Source organism: Leucoraja erinacea, chromosome 12, assembly GCF_028641065.1.
Source record: "Leucoraja erinacea ecotype New England chromosome 12, Leri_hhj_1, whole genome shotgun sequence".
Classification (NCBI taxonomy): domain Eukaryota; kingdom Metazoa; phylum Chordata; class Chondrichthyes; order Rajiformes; family Rajidae; genus Leucoraja; species Leucoraja erinaceus.
In genome coordinates this window covers 10,562,624-10,580,090 of record NC_073388.1, presented here as the reverse complement: position 1 = coordinate 10,580,090, position 17,467 = coordinate 10,562,624, and the positions used below count along the sequence as shown (strand labels likewise).

The 17,467-nt window shown below is 44.1% G+C and overlaps 1 protein-coding gene across 1 annotated transcript in view; it reads left to right on the top strand.

The window, feature by feature from the left end:
* tenm1 (teneurin transmembrane protein 1) overlaps nucleotides 1-17,467 on the top strand; it is a 1,787,780-nt gene that overhangs the window by 332,384 nt on the left and 1,437,929 nt on the right. The window contains exon 2 of the mRNA XM_055643570.1: nucleotides 15,562-15,587. The gene's annotated coding sequence lies outside the window, so the exon portion shown is untranslated. The remainder of the gene's footprint in view (nucleotides 1-15,561; nucleotides 15,588-17,467) is intronic.

Below are 17,467 nucleotides of genomic sequence, written 5' to 3'. Positions count from 1 at the left end.
ACTTGAAATCCACCAACTTGTAATCTCCTGAATAAGTCCCAAGTGTACACAAGAATGGGAATCCAAGATTTGTTCCCAGTTTGAAACTAGAGCCAAATGATTCAGTTCAGTTTAGTCCATTGTCACATGTACAGTGAAAAAGCTTTTGTTGCGTGCTAACCAGTCAGCGGAAAGACAATACATGATTACAATCGAGCCATTTACAGTGCACAGATAAATGACAAGTATAGATACATGATACATGATAGATTCATGATTGGAGTAATCAATAATTACTCCAAGTGGTCTATGAATCTAATTGAAAGGAGACATTGGACAAACTTTGATTGTTTTCCCTGGATCATCGGAAGCTGAGAGGACACTTGATACAAGTATATGAAATTATGAAAGGCATAAATAGAGTAGATGGTCTGAACCTTTTTCCCGGGGTGGAAATGTCAAAGACTAGAGGGCGCAGCTTTCAGGTAAGAGGGGCAAAGTATAAAGGAGATGTGTGGGGAATGTTTTTGCACAGAGAGTTGTGGGTGCCTGGAGCATGCTGCCTGGTGTTTAGTTGGAGGCAGATACGATAATGGCATTTAAGAGGCTTTTGCATAGGCACATGACTATGCAGGGAATGGAGTGCTATGGATCTTATGCAGGCAGTGGATACTAATTTAACTTTGTATCATGTTTGGTGTAGACATTGTGGGCTGCAGGGCCAGTTCCTGGGCTGTATGTACTGTTCTATGTTCTATGAAAATTATGATCTTGTGATAACCTGGTTTGTCAAAATCTAAAACAGAGTTAGTGGCTTTTTCTTCAGCAGTTGATATCCTTAACTCAGTTTACATGAAGTTGTTATTTTGCCAACTGTTTTATTCCCCAGACGACTCCATAGCCAAGAGTTTTTCCAACATCTGTGTCTGTGTAAAGATGTTGTCCAGGGATACACAGTGATTTAGGTTAGTGGATATATAAGTGACACACACATATCATCATACTAGTTCCACTGTTCGCACCCTTGTATCCCTTCATTATCACCTCTTCCCCAGCCAACAATGAGCCATTATAGGCTCCACCCTTCCCTGGTCATCTGTTGCCACCCTGTTTTGTTCTGGCCTTTTCTTACCTCCAGTTCCTTCCCTTCAATTTTCAGTCTGAAGAAGGGTTCTGATCCGGAACGCACCAATCTTTTTCCAAGTCAAGTCAAGGTTATTCGTCACATACACATACGAGATGTGCAGTGAAATGAAAAGTGGCAATGCTCGCGGACTTTGTGCAAAAAGACAAACAAACAAACAACCAAACAAACTACAAACAGAATGGATCAGAATCACATGTTCTTTTACATATTAAATATTGTGGGCGGAAGGAACCATATAACCATATAACAATTACAGCACGGAAACAGGCCATCTCGGCCCTAGAAGTCCGTGCCAAACACTTATTTTCCCCTAGTCCCATCTACCTGCACTCAGACCATAACCCTCCATTCCTTTCCCTTCCATATACCTATCCAATTTATTTTTAAATGATAAAATCAAACCTGCCTCCACCACTTCCACTGGAAGCTCATTCCACACAGCTACCACTCTCATGTTCCCCCTCATGTTACCCCTAAACTTCTGTCCCTTAATTCTGAAGTCATGTCCTCTTGTTTGAATTTTCCGTACTCTCAATGGGAAAAGCTTATCCACGTCAACTCTGTCTATCCCTCTCATCATTTTAAAGACCTCTGTCAAGTCCCCCCTTAACCTTCTGCGCCCCAAAGAATAAAGACCTAACTTATTCAACCTTTCTCTGTAACTTAGTTGCTGAAACCCAGGCAACATTCTAGTAAAAGTGAAAAAAACAGCAATTTAAAAAAAAAGCAGTAGAGTGGTACAGTAAAAGTTAGTCCCTGGTGAGATAGGAGTTTACAGTCCTAATGGCCTCTGGGAAGAAACTCCTTCTCAACCTCCCGTTCTCACAGCATGGCAACGGAGGCGTTTGCCTGATTGTAGCAGCTGAAACAGTCTGTAGCAGGGGTGGAATGGGTCTCCCATGATTTTATTGGTTCTGGAGTTGCACCTCCTGATGTATAGTTCCTGCAGGGGGGGCGAGTGAAGTTCTCATAGTGCGTTCGACCGAACTCACAACTCTCTGCAGAGCCTTCTTGTCCTGGGCAGAGCAATTCCCAAACCAGATGGTAATATTTCCGGACAAGATGCTTTCCACAGCCGCTGAGTAGAAGCACTGGAGGATTATCCATTGGTGCTGCCTGACCCGCTGAGCTGCTCCAGCTCTTCCTGTCTGTTTTCAGTATAAACCAGCATCTGCAGTTCCTTCCTGCACATACACATAACAAAGGCAGACATCATAGATTCACTGACATTTTCTTCACAGAAATTTTCAGCACAAGAAGTGGCCACTTGTGCAAGTCTAATTATATTTTCCAGTGGTTCCCTGTGATCTATGCACTTTAAGTGCATACTTAAACTTTTCAAATTTGACAATAATTTAGCCTCAGCTACTTCTAGACTGAATTACAGTCCTTCAGCACCTTCCGGGTGAAAACCAAGCCTCCTCCAATCTTCTCAACCATCCCCAACTATTGTGGATCTTTGTCCTCTCATTGACCTCTTCATTATGGGTAATTAGAGCTTCCTATTCATACATTCCATTTGGACTATTTTAATTTTATGCCTTTCAATTCAATCTCATCCCTGACTCTATATCACACCGATATAGCTACTGAGGTCATAGAGAAATAATTGGTGGAGAAAGAATGTGGAAACAAGGAACTGGAGAAAATCAGCAGGTCAGGCAGGATCTCATGTAACATGCAAACTCCACAAAGAAAACATCCAAGATGAGGATCGAACCCGGGTATCTGGTGCTACGAGGCAGCAGCTCTACCACCTGCACCACTGTGCCTTCCAGGAAATGCGCTCGTAAGTTTATTTCCTACGTTTCTGTAAGAAAGTGGAACTGGCAGCTCATGATAAAAGGAAAACAAATGTCTTTTTCCGTGCAATTGATTTATATGAGATACAGCATGAGATGAATTGATAGGGGAAATGCCCCATGCAGCTGACGGAGACTTTTGCCCAGAGTAGGGGAAACCAAGAATCAGAGAACATAGATTTAAAGTGGGAGGGAAAGATTCAATAGGTACCTGAGGAGTAACTTTTACACACAAAGGGTGGTGGGTATATGGAGCGAGCTGCTGGAAGAGGTAGTTGAGCCAGGTATTATCATAACATTTAAGAGACATTTGGATGTGTACAGGGATAGGATAGGTTTAGGGGATATGGGAGAGGAAACGCAGGTAGGTGGGAACAGTGTGGTCAGGCATATTGGTCGGCATGGGCAAGTTGGGCCAAAGGGCCTGTTTCCATGCTGTATGACTCTTTGAATCTATGATTCTAATTGCTCCTTTGATTCCTTGCTAAATGAAACTGCATATTGCATGCAAAAACAAGTAGACACTTTATTATGACATCCCACAGCATCACACAAAGGACCATGTGTAAACCAGAATGATTCACTGACTTCATCATTAAATAAGCAATACATGAGTACCATAGCAACTTTTCCAACATACTGCATGATATAACCTACCACACTTTAAAATACTGCCTCTATTTATATCTTCCCCAAATTATTGTATTTCTAACCTTCATGAAGCATTTGCAAATAAGCACCACAGAGAACAGTTTGTAAAGAGATTTTGTTTGCTGTTTTACCAATGAAGCTTTTATCAGATTTAGTTCCCCCAGCTTTTCCTGGCAACTTTCACTCCACCATTTTTTTGAAAGAATCAATTCTTTGTTGGGTTAAGAAGCAATTGAATGCTCTTCAGCTCCTTAGACGAGTAACCATTATTTACATCTGAGGTCAGATAGTGAGTGGCAATGGGTTTTAAAGTAATGAAAGAGCATTGGATCCGAGCCCAGAGCACAATATTCCTTGCCTAATCCAGCTAGTGCTGGAAATGTTGACACGTCTATGCCACCCCGTCAACGAGCACAGACCTACATTTGAACGTGAGAATATATGGGTCGGAGGGAACTGCAGATGCTGGTTTAAACCGAAAAGAACACAAAATAACAGAGTAACTCAGCGGGTCATGCAGCATCCCTGGAGAAAACATGGGCGGGCAACAGATGACTGAAGGGTGGAGTCCATATTGGCCCATTGTTTCCCCAACCAGTAATGGCCCATTATGGACTCCCCCTTCCTGAGGTCATCTGTTGTTGGTCCTGTTTTGTTCTGGCCTTCTCTTTCTTTCAGTCTGAAGAAGGGTTCCGACCCGAAACGTCACCTATTCCTTTCCTCCTGAGATGCTGTCTGACCCGCTGAGTTATTCCCACGTTTTGTGTTTCTCTTGAGAATATATCATTCAGATACTTATTAGGAAAGCTTGGTGATTGTATCCAATTTAGGACAATCGATAACTGAGCGTTACAGAGAAGGACAGTTTCCAATATATGGGTTTGGGCCACTGCACATACTGTACTGTTTGATCAAGTATCGTCCAAACCACCTTTGTAAGGATGAGATGCGTGGCAAGTATTCGGGAATTTGCACAGTAAGAATGAGTATTAATCCATATTGTTCATCAAAGGAGCAAATGGTGAAAAATGTAACCCTTTTAAATGAAACTGTCATTATTTTTAAAGAAGAAAGCAATTTGCCATATCAACTTATTTAAGAGAATCTGTTTCCTCAAATAGGCGAATCAAAAATCACTACACAGAACATCAAAATTAAGGCAATTATGTATAGGGCTCAATTTGCCACTAAATAACGACTATAATTTGGAATTCCAATGCAAGGGGAGAGTTGAATCTTTTAAGTTTAAAACTGATACATTTTTATTAGGTGAAGGTATCATGCATTTTGGGATTGGCATGTCTTTAGGCTTTACTTTAGACGTTGGAGATACAGCGTGGAAACATGGCCTTTGACTGCATCGACCAGCGATCACCCCATACACTAACGCTATCCTACACACGAGGGACAATTTACAATTTACAGAAGTGAATCAACCGACAAACCTGTGCGTCTTTGGAGTGTGGGAGGAAACCGGAGCACGTGGAGAAAACTCATGTGGCCTCAGGGGGAACGTACAGACGGCACCCGTAGTCAGGATCGAATACAGGTCTCTGACGCAGCGAGGCAACAACTCTACCGCTGTGCCACTGTTGGTCTTAATGTGGTTGTATGGTGCACCGACTTGCTGGGTCAAATGGCTTATTCCTATTTCTAATGTTTTCCCTGCTATTGTGTATCCTCAGTAAGGTTGAATATCTGGGCCTCATCATGAACTCTTTCACTGTTGTTCCGCATCTGGAGAAGAGATAACATCCTGTTGAACTACGTTTGTGATTTTTGCATAAATGCTGAGGCAATTGAAATGGAAGAAAATGTAATGGGGGTGAAATGCCAAATACATAATTGGTTGAAAATTTAGTCTACTTGCCTGAGTATTTATATTCTACCACAGGAGTTATGGATCCTCTCTCTGTGCCATGCTCCACAACCACCCTCCGCACCCGCCAACGTACTCATTATTGTTTAATAATACCATTGGGATATTACAAAATAGATTTTCGGACACCATAAATAATATATGCATGGAAGTTATTTTTGTTGCAGAGCTTTTCTAAACTCCCTTGATAGCCTCGTTGGCAAAAGAGCTGTCTGATGTACTACTCAGGCATTATGAAGTTGCAGGTTCCATCATCTCTCTGTTCTGAATTCACTCATACCAACTAAATCAAAACCGTGCACATAAGACATACAGGTTTTTGTAGGTTAATTGATTTTTTATAAGTGTAAAGTGTCCCCAGTGTGTGTAGGACTAGTATCAGTGTGTGGGGGTCGCTGGTGTGCGGCCAAAGGGCCTGTTGCCCTGCTGTATCTCTAAACTAAACTAAAATGTGAGAAAAATAGATCGGGTAAACACACAGATTCTCCTGCCCAGAGTTGGGGAAACGAGAACAAGAGGACAAAGGTTTAAAGGTCGAGGGGGGGACGATTTAATAGGAACATGAGGGGTATCTTTTTTTAAACAAAGGGTGGTGGGTGTATGGAATGGGCTGCCGGTGGAGTTTCTTTGAGGTAGGTACTATCACGATATTTAAAAAATATTTAGGCAGGTACATCAGGTTTGGAGTGATACCAGACCAAGTGGGTCCCGTTGGGTCCCTGTCAGACTGTACGTCTAGTCCCCCAATGCAACCCGTTCCCCCAACGCAATATTCCACCACTCACCTGTTCCCCCAATGCAACCTGTTCCCCCAAAGCAATGTTCCACCACTCACCCATAGCCCCTCATCCTCCCTCTTTTTAAACTTGGAAAAAAAATGCAAGCACTAGCTGCCAGGACTTAAAAGAATATTCCAATTCCACTACCCTTGCCTTCCCCAGCACTCCCCCCTCCTGTTAAGCCCCACTCTGCTCCCCCCCCTCCTGTTCAGCCCCACTCTGCCCCCCCCCTCCTGTTCAGCCCCACTCTGCCCCTCCTCCTCCTGTTCAGCCCCCCCACTCTGCCCCCCTCCCCCCCTCCTGTTCAGCCCCACTCTGCCCCTCCTCCTCCTGTTCAGCCCCACTCTGCCCCCTCCCCCTCCTGTTCAGCCCCACTCTGCCCCTCCTCCTCCTGTTCAGCCCCACTCTGCCCCTCCTCCTCCTGTTCAGCCCCACTCTGCCCCTCCTCCTCCTGTTCAGCCCCACTCTGCCCCTCCTCCTCCTGTTCAGCCCCACTCTGCCCCTCCTCCTCCTGTTCAGCCCCACTCTGCCCCTCCTCCTCCTGTTCAGCCCCACTCTGCCCCTCCTCCTCCTGTTCAGCCCCACTCTGCCCCTCCCTCCTCCTGTTTCAGCCCCACTCTGCCCCTCCCCCTCCTGTTCAGCCCCACTCTGCCCCTCCTCCTCCTCCTTCTGTTCCCCCCCCTCTCTGCCCCCTCCCCCTCCTGTTCAGCCCCCACTCTGCCCCTCCCCTCCTCCTGTTCAGCCCCACTCTGCCCCTCCTCCTCCTGTTCAGCCCCACTCTGCCCCTCCTCCTCCTGACTCAGCCCCACTCTGGCCCCTCCTCCTCCTGTTCATCCCCACTCTGCCCCTCCTCCTCCTGTTCAGCCCCCACTCTGCCCCTCCTCCTCTAGTTCAGCCCCACTCTGCCCCTCCTCCTCCTGTTCAGCCCCACTCTGCCCCTCCTCCTCCTGTTCAGCCCCACTCTGCCCCTCCTCCTCCTGTTCAGCCCCACTAAGTGTTCTCTGATTGCAACATTGTTACAAATGAGATCCCATTGTGACGTCATAGCTGTAACTGCCAGCAACTTGCACTGAAGTGTTGAAGTGATTCTTTCTCAAACTGGATTTTGTCAACTTAAAAATATGACAACTTGTAAAATATAACATCAATCTGAAGGAAACGTGTTGAAACATTGCAACATTGTAACATTATGAAGTCATAGCCGCAGAGTGAAGTGTCTTTTCTCAAGTCTTGACTTTTAAAATTAAAAAATGTGAAATAACTTGCGAAATATAACATCAATCTGAATAAAACTTGACACAGACCACCACAGGACAATGGCACGTAAGGTAGCGCTATCGTCTATCGTTTTGGTGTAATTTCAGGATCACATGTAAGATAGATAGATAGATAGATAGTGCCTTCCCCCACAGTGGTAATCATTGTGGGGGGATGATTATGTTTTTGCCTGTAAGTAAACCAGTCAGTCTTTGTCCAAGATGGCTGTCGGAAGGGAGAGTGGACGCTAGCGCGCTTTAGCTGCCGCTGCTCTCTCTTCACACTGTGTTTTCGATTTTTTTGTTCTTGGACTGAATTCTGTTTTTATTTTGTGTTTCTGTGATGTCTTTATTATTTATTTTATTCTGATTATATGTTTTATTATTCTTGTTAATCTCTGTAAGGTGTCCTTGAGATTTCTGAAAGGTGCCCAAAACTAAAATTTATTATTATTATTATTATTATTATAGAGATAGAGATAGATAGAGAGAGATAGAGAGAGAGATAGAGAGAGGGATAGAGAGAGAGAGAGAGATAGAGAGAGAGAGAGAGAGGGATAGAGAGAGAGAGAGAGAGAGAGAGAGAGAGAGAGAGAGAGAGAGAGAGAGAGAGAGAGAGAGAGAGAGAGAGAGAGATAGAGAGAGAGATATAGAGATAGAGATATAGAGAGAGAGAGAGAGAGAGAGAGAGAGAGAGATAGAGAGAGGGATAGAGAGAGAGAGAGAGAGAGAGAGAGAGAGACAGAGAGAGGGATAGTGAGAGGTAGAGAGAGATAGACAGAAATAGAGAGAGATAGACAGAGATAGAGAGAGAGAGAGAGAGAGAGAGAGAGATAGAGAGAGAGAGAGAGAGAGAGAGATATAGAGAGAGAGAGAGAGAGACAGAGAGAGAGGGAGACACAGAGGGAGAAGAGAGAGAGAGACAGAGAGAGAGCCAGAGAGAGAGAGAGAGAGAGAGAGAGAGAGAGAGAGAGAGAGAGATAGACAGAGAGAGATAGAGAGAGAGAGAGAGAGAGAGATAGAGAGATAGAGACAGAGAGATAGAGAGAGATAGATAGAGATAGATAGATAGAACGAGCATTTTGGCAATATATCGATAGATGGGCCAAACGCAGGTAGGTGGGACTATTGTAGATAGGACATGTTGGTCAGCATGGGCAAGTTTGGCTTGAGGGGGGCAGCTATGTGACTCCAGGTTCTATAAACACCAAGAGGAGGATCAGCAATTGGATTTGGCAGTTCTGATTAAAGAGAGATGTAAATTGCCCAATATTTTTCCTGCTGTGCATTTTCCTGAGGAACTCAAGATTAATGTGCTTTTACCTAGTAAACAGTTTGCTCATTAATTTTGGGTGATCAGCTTTTAGCCTCATTACCACAGGGTGTGAACATGTGTCCTTGCTCATGCTTTAATACAGTAGACACTTGGAAGAATTGAAAAGTACAAAGGTGCAGCTGTTGGACACATTATTCTAGGTGTTTTCCATATTTGAAATAAGACCATAAGACCATAAAGCATCGGGGCAGAATTAGTCCGTTTAGCCCATTTGAGCCAATTACACCATTTAATCATGGCTGATCTATGTTTCCCTCTCAACCCCATTCTCCTGCCTTCTCCCCATAACCTTTCCCGTCCTTCCTATTCAAGAAACCATCAATCTCCGCCTTAAAAATACCTAATGTCTTGGTCTCCACAGCTGTCTTTGGCAATGAACTCCACAGATTCATCACCCTCTGGCTAAAGAAATTCCTCCTCAGATAGCCACAAAATGCCAGAGTGACTCAGCAGGTCAGGCAGCATCTCCGTTTCGGTTCGAGACCCTTCATTGCTCAGTCTGAAGAGGGTCATGATCCGAAACATCACCTATTCCTTTTCTCCAGAGATGCTGCCTGATCCGCTGAGTTACTGCAGCATTTTGTGTCTATCTTCGGTGTAAACCAGCATCTGCAGTTCCATCTTACAAATTCCTTCCCATCTTCAATTTGAAGGTTGTCCTTTTTATTCCGAGGCTCTGTCCACTGATTCGAGACTCTCCCGTTACTCAAAACACCCTTTCCATGTCCACTCTATCTACGCCTTTCATTATATGGTAGGTTTCAATAGATTTGCCCCCCCCCCCCCCCCCCCCCCCCCCCCCCCCCCCCCCCCCCCCCCCCCCCCCCCCCCCCCCACTCATCAACTATGGTTGGAACCTTCATCAAGAGAGCACCTGAACTAATGCTGCTATAGCTCCTTAGGGCTAGCACCAAGTAGATGGGTAGGATACTGCAACATTGCCAAACTACTGCCCCTTCAACCACCATAAGAGTCAACACCATCAGAAGAGGTAGAAAATGAAATACCTTTTTAACAAGTTTTTAAAAGAATTAGATTTCATTTTGTTTAGTTTCAAGATACAGCACGGAAACAGGCCCTTCTGCCCATCGCATCCGCACTGACCAGCGATCCCCGCACATTAACACTATCCTACACACGCACAGGGACAATTTTACATTTTTATACATTCATACCAAGCCAATTAACCTACAAACCTGTATGTCTTTGGAGTGTGGGAGGAAACCCAAGATCTTGGGGAAAACCCACATATGTCATGAGGAGAATGTACAAACTCTGTGCAGACAGCACCCGTAGTCAGGATCGAACCTGGGTCTCTGTCGCTGTAAGGCAGCAGTTCAACAGCTGCGCCACTGGACTACCAGTGTTGGATGTTGATAAAGTTGATAAAGTTGATAATACTTTTAACTTCAGAAATTTTAATAATGGAATCTTAATGAATGAATCAAATTTACATATTTATTTTTATTTTGTTATCACTTAGCATAATTTTAGTGACAATGCAGTATAAAATACTATTAGTCTTGTCCATCATGTGATCTTAATTGGCACACTAGATATCAAGAACAATTCAATTGCAACATGGAATAATTTTGTAATTGGCATCAACATTGGTTAAAACAATTAAAGCTTGATGTACCTTATGAATTTAGTTGGCAATTTCATCCAATACCGCATAGCTTCCAATACTAGTGGCACAGTGGTGCAGCAGTAGAGTTGCTGCCTTACAGCGCCAGGGACCCGGGTTCGATCCTGACAACGGGTGTTGTCTGTACGGAGTTTGTATATAGAAACATAGAAAATAGGTGCAGGAGTAGGCCATTCGGCCCTTCGAACCAGCACCGCCATTCAATATGATCATGGCTGATCATCCAACTCAGTATCCTGGACCTGCCTTCTCTCCATACCCCCTGATCCCTTTAGCCACAAGGGCCACATCTAATTCTCTTTTAAATATAGCCAATTAACTGGCCTCAACTACCTTCTGTGGCAGAGAATTCCAGAGATTCACCACTCTCTGTGTGAAAAATGTTTTTCTCAGCTCGGTCCTAAAAGATTTCCCCCTTATCCTCAAACTGTGACCCCTTGTTCTGGATTTCCCCAACAGCGGGAACAATCTTCCTGCATCTAGCCTGTCCAACCCCTTAAGATTTTTGTACGTTCTTCCCATGACCTGCGTGGGTTTTCTCCAGGATCTCTGTTTTCCTCCCACACTCCAAAGAGGAAAACATAGACAAGCTTGTAGGTTAATTGACTTGCTAAAATTCTAAATTATCCCTAGTGTGTGTAGGATAGTGTTAGTGTGCGGGGACTGCTGGTCGGCGCGGACTCGGTGGGCCAAAGGGCATGTTTGCACGCTGTTTCTCTAAACTGAACTAAAGAAGCATTTATATCTAGAAATAAATGTTTTATTCAGTTAGTCTGCCAACCTCTAGCTGTTGGTCATAGGTTACTTGCTCAAGTGTGCCCGGCAGTCCTACACCTCTAGATTTGACTTTCAGAGCATGAGTTTATCCTTCAGTTAGTTTAATTCTGAACACTCGTCTTTTTAGTATCAAACAGAAATGCTGCTTGAATGTCTCCAGGCTGAAGGAAGTTCAGTAATAACAGTGGTCTAAATATTGACTCCTCGTGAATGAAAATATGTAACGGCAGTGGGATTCTACAGAGGCAATATCGTGGCGTTCAGTTTGATTAAAGAATTGGGATGCCATTCTATGTTAAGATGTAGTAAAGAGGTTTTCAAAATCGGGTTACGATTTAGTTACAAGTCAGGAAGCATGTCTGCTGTTTGTCTATAGAGTCACAGAGCCATACAACACTGAAGAAGTGTCTTGACCCAAAACGTCACCCATTCCTTCTCTCCAGAGATACGGCCTCCAGCTTTTTGTGTCTATCTACAGAAACAAGCCCTTCGGCCCATCTCGTCCATGTCAACCAGGATGCTCCATCTAAGCTAATCCCATTTGGCCCACGTTTGGCCCATAAATGTTCCTGTCCAAGTGTTGTTTAAATGCTGTGGCAGTATTGATTTGAATTGAATTGAATTGAATACTTTATTGTCACATGTGACAAGTCACAGTGAAATTCTTTGCTTGGATACCCATGGTATGCAAATAGTCGCCCGTAAAGGGTGCTTTCAAAGTTACAAAGTACCCCTGTGCTAGGTTCTCCTTTGTTCTCCACAACTGCCCAGCCTCATGGTGGTCCCCCCCACGCCGGGTCCTCCATTGTCCATCGCCCATTGTTCTTCCCCACCCATCACGGCAGCCCATGCCAGGTCTGCCATTGTTCATTGCCCATCGTCCAACACCGGAAGTCCCCCCCCCATGCCTGGTCCTCCTTTGTTCCTTCGCTCATCATCGGCCTCCTTATCTGCCCCATCTATCTCCTCTGGGAGATCGTGCCAGATACCCACAACCCTCTCGGTGAAAAAGTTGCCCTTCATGTTCCTATTAAATCTAGCCCCTCTCACCTTAAACCTGTGTCCTATGGTTCTTGAATCCTCAGCCTCCTGGGTGAAAGACTCTGTACATTCAACCTGTCCCGATGCAAGATATTTGGTGCTAAGTAGATGAACACTGCTTCCAGGTCAAACACAAGGAATCGTTGCATTTTGTAGTGTAGTGCCAAGTTTGTTTTAATAACAGTGAATACGTCTCTCAGCAGTTAGTTCGGGATGTTGAGATTTATCAATTTCCTTGAGCAGCATCTGGGAAGATTACTAGAAATATCATGGTTGCGCTGTGATGCGTGGTACGAAAGGAAACCTACCTTATTAACTTAATAATTTATTGTACCCTGGGGACATCTTGAACTGCTGTCAGATGCAAACAAACAACAAATGAATGGCTGCTAATATTGTTTTTGTGGAGTTGGCTGAGGGGGAAAAATATGTTTTCCCAGGTATCAAAAGCTTCATCCCCCCGAAGCTCTGCTGGAGAAATGGAGCCTCACCACCAGCAAGATCTGTACAGAAGATAGACACAAAAAGCTGGAGTAACTCAGCGGGACAGGCAGCATCTCTGGAGAGAAGGAATGGGTGACATTCTGGGTTGAGAGGCTTCCTCGGACTGAGAGTCTGGAGAGGCAGAAACTAGTGACCCAGCGGTATAAATATTTATTTCTCTAACTTCAAGTAACCCTTGCTTTTCTTCTCTCTCTGTTCCTCGCCCACCCTAGTTCTCCGAGGAGTTTCACTGTCCTCCTGAGTAATTTTACTGTTTGTATGCCTCGTTGTCAACTTCCCCATAGCCAACATTGAGCCATTCTACATTTTCCGTGATCGTCGACTGCTTTGATCTGTCATTTTCACACCTTGCCCTTCCCTATCTCTAGTTTCCCTCCCCACTGACTCTCAGTCTGAAGAAGGGACTTGACCCGAAACGTCACCCACCCCTTCTCTCCAGAGATGCTGCCTGCCCTGCTGAGTTACTCCAGCTTTTTGTGTCTATCATCGGTGTAAACCAGCATCTGCAGTTTCTTCCGACACAAGATTTGGCAGCATGTCATGGTGATGCAGCGGTAGAGATGCTGCCTTACAGCGCCAGGGACCAGGGTCGCTCCTGACTATGTGTGCTGTCTGTACGGAGTTTGTACGTTCTCCCCGTGAGCTGCATGGGTTTTCTCTGAGATCTTCAGTTTCCTCCCACACTCAAAAGACGTAGAGTTGTAGGCTTGGTATAAGTGTAAATTGTTCCTAGTGTGTGTAGGATACAGTAATGCCCTTGTCCCACTTAGGAAACCTGAACGGAAACCTCTGGTGACCTTGCCTGCGACCCAAGGTTTCCATGAGGTCACCGGAGGTTTTGGTTACTCTCCCTAATGGTCAAAAATGGTTTCGGCATGGACGATGCTTCTTCTAGGTTGCTTCGATTGTTTCAACACAATCAAAATTGGCCTTGACTAAAAATAGGTTGCCGTTTGGTCGAAGCCAGTGGAGTGGGGTCGTTATTTACTTACAGGTTATTTACTTACCCCTTCTCTCCCCACTTCTGTTCCCTTCCCCCCCTCCCCCCCCCCATGCTCTCTAAAGGACTTACCGTGCTCTGTGGCAGCCGTTTACCTTCCTCTTCATCAGGGACGACAGATGGCGCAATGGGCTAAGTGTTCGGCTGGCAACCGGAAGGTAGCCGGTTCGAATCCCGCTTGGAGTGCATACTGTCGTCATGTCCTTGGGGCAAGACACTTCACCCACCTTTGCCTGTGTGTAAATGTAATGTAATTATGTGAAGCACTTTGGGGTCAATGCAAGTTGACTAAAAATGTGCTATATAAATAAGATTATTATTATTATTATTATTATGCAGACAGCGCTCCTCCACTCTCCATGGCCACCACCTTCGCAATGTGTGTGTGTATATGTGTATATGTGTGTGTGTGTGTGTCGGTAGCAAAGATCCTATAGGATCTTTGGTCAGTAGATGCAGCTCACGCCTTCGGGTCGATCCAGCTCGAGGCTTTCCAGGCGAGTGACCAAAACCTCCGGCGACCTCATGGAAACCTTGGGTTGCGGGCAAGGTCACCAGAGACTTCCGTTCAGGTTTCCTAAGTGGGACAGGCGCTGGTCGGTGCGGAATCGGTGGGCCAAAGTGCCGGTTTCCGCACTGTATCTTCAAACTAAACTAAATCTGTACAGAATTGGGAGAGTGGACCTCAGGAGCATCACAGGGCAGCGGCAGAGCCACCTTGCGCTACAGTGTCACCGGGTATATCTACTGGTTCTTGCTACACAAAGAGCCTCACCAGAGTATGGAGTTTTCCTTGGCTAGCCACGTGCCATCAAAAGGTTTGTGATAGTTACGAACCAAGGTTGTGCATAGTACAGTGGCAAGCTCGAAGTAACTGAAGTTTTGTCAGATTGCCATGAAAAACTGTACGCTTCACCAAGGGACCATCTCTATATTCGTAAACACTGTCACAGAACCGTGGACAGTTGGCTTGCCAACCATTTTCAGACCAGGAAGGGGAACATTTTTAATTTTGCTTCAATAATTATTCTGCTGTACCTGAAATGTCGTGACTTGTTTATAAGAAATGGAAATGTATGCAAGCAAGATATCAAGTGTTTGAGAATTTTCAGGATCAAATGAATACCTGATATGAATATTTGATTATGCAAATAGGATGTCAATAATGTCGTTTTGACATTAGAATCTTCAAAACTTGCAATTACTCACTGCCTAATTAAATCCGGATCATTTTAGTCATTCTATCTCCATCTCGGCGCTCACGATGGAGACAGTGGACCCTGAAATAAATGCACTCGGGCTGAGTCAGTGGCACAGTCTCTCCCGTAATTACTCCTGAGTTATGCTGTGTGTCAGGAAATCATTATAAGAAGAAAAAATAGGCTTGCTTGCGGGAGGGTGCGCCATGTCCAAGCTGAAGTAAAACCTGATGTTGTCAATATTTTAGAGGCAAGTTACATGGTGACAAGCCATTGGCTATGAATTACTGATGCTAATTAGTTTAGCTACAATTTACCAGCCAGTGACTGCATCAAAGCTTTTACTATTCTGGAGACCTTGAAGACTGGATTTTTTTTTTCCGTTATCTCGTGATTATTAGGACAGATTGATTGCATACCATTATGCAAATATCAGGAGAATAGACTGTGTTATCTAGTTTTATGTTGCATTCAATCTGTTTGGATTTCTAACATTCGAAACGACAATAGAAAGACTGAGCCATTAGCAATACATTGTCATTATGTTCGTTTATGTTTTTCAGGAACTAGTCGATGAGGAACGGAAGCAGTAAGTAGACCACTCACCTCTTCCAATTGTTCTGCAGTTGTTTGTTGCGAAGTGTGAGCGGAGGCTACAAGAGAAATGTTAAAAGAAATGTGGAAGAAGGAACATTGTATTATATATTAGCATGGGTAGAGAATTAACTGAAAACACTGGGTTGAGATTAACAAGGCATGTTTGGTTCAGCAAAGATTGACTATGGTTGCTGCCTGTATGGAATTTGTACGTTCTCCCAGTGAACCGAAGAAGGATCTCGACCTGAAACGTCACCCATTTCTTCTCTCCAGAGATGCTGCCTGTCCCGTTGAGTTACTCCAGCTTTTTATGTCTATCTTCTTTTTAAACCACCATCTGCAATACCTTCTTACACATTAAATATGAAAGACTCTTAGATCTTTCTGTTTATTCCAGCGATTTTTACATTTACCAATGAACCTGGGTCTCTGGCGCTGTAAGGCAGCAACTCTACCACTGGGCCACCAGGCCGCTGGGGGAAATAATTTCAAATGCTACCATTTCCGATCTCAGTGCGTTTATTTTTATGCTAGAGGTGTATCACTTGTATTTTGGGAACTGGCTAAAACTGGAAACAAAACAAGGCAACTTTAAAACTGCATGCTTATCGAAAAAGTACCCAAATTTAGATTTTTAATCTGATGTTCAGTTTGTTGTTCATTTGTATGTACTGTATTTCTCATTGGGATATGTTGGAAGGAACTGTAGATGCTGGTTTAAACCAAAGATAGACATAAAATGCTGGAGTAACTCTGCATCTCTGGAGAGTCGGAAAGGGTGATGATTCGGACCGAGACCCTTCTTCAGACTGAAAGTCTTGGGAAAGGGAAACAAGAGTTATAGACAATGATGTAGAGAGACATAGAACAAATGAATGAAAGAGATACACAAAAGTAACAATATAAAGGGAACAGGCTTTTGTTGGCTGTAGTGAGGTGAGAATGAAAAGCTGGTATGACTTGGGTGGGGAGAGATGGAGAAAGAGGGAATACAGGGGTGACTTGAAGTTAGAGAAATCAATATTTATACCCTGGGTTGTAAGCTGCCCAAGCGAAATATGAGATGCTGCTCCTCCAATTTGCGTTTGGTCTCACTATGACAATGGGGGAGGTCTCGGACAGAAAGGTCAGTTTGGGAATGGGAAGGGGAATTAAAGTGTTCAGCAACCGGGAGATCAGGTAGGTTCAGGTGGACTGAGGGAAGGTGTGCAGCTAAATGATCGCCCAGTTTATGATTTGGTCTCGCCATTGTACACAAGTCCACATCTTGAACAACATACACAGGAGATGAGGTTGGAGGAGGTGCAAGTGAACCTTCCCATCGGGATGTCATGAAGGTGTTGCAAATACTACCTGTGAAAACATTAAAAAAAACAATGCCGGAAAGGAATTGAATTTTACAATTTCTACATTGACTTGTGTGTTGCTAATTTACCAATATAAATAAAAATACATTTAATACACAGTGTGCAAGTCCCAGGAAAAACGGATTCTTGAAAGCATCGAGTGGCACAGCTTGAATAAATTATATGTAATGTGAAAAAAAATCAGTGTATAATATTAAAGTGTTCTGCAATGAACTCTCAGTGAGACTTAAATAAAAGTGTTTGAACTGTATCCGGGATTTCCTTTGGGAATAAATTTGCAGCTAGTTTATTTGAAATTGCTTTCGTGTGATAGCAGTACTTTTAAACACCAATCAGTATAACTGAATGGTTTGCAAGGCTGCGCTCGGAGTTACCTGCTCATGCGTGGCTCTGTTTGTTTCAATTAACGCACTGAGGGGCTTAGTGTTTCATGTATATTTGTAGGCAACGCTGAAGAAGTGATTGGCATTACATGGTGCGATCAGAGGCATTATTGTACCCAAAC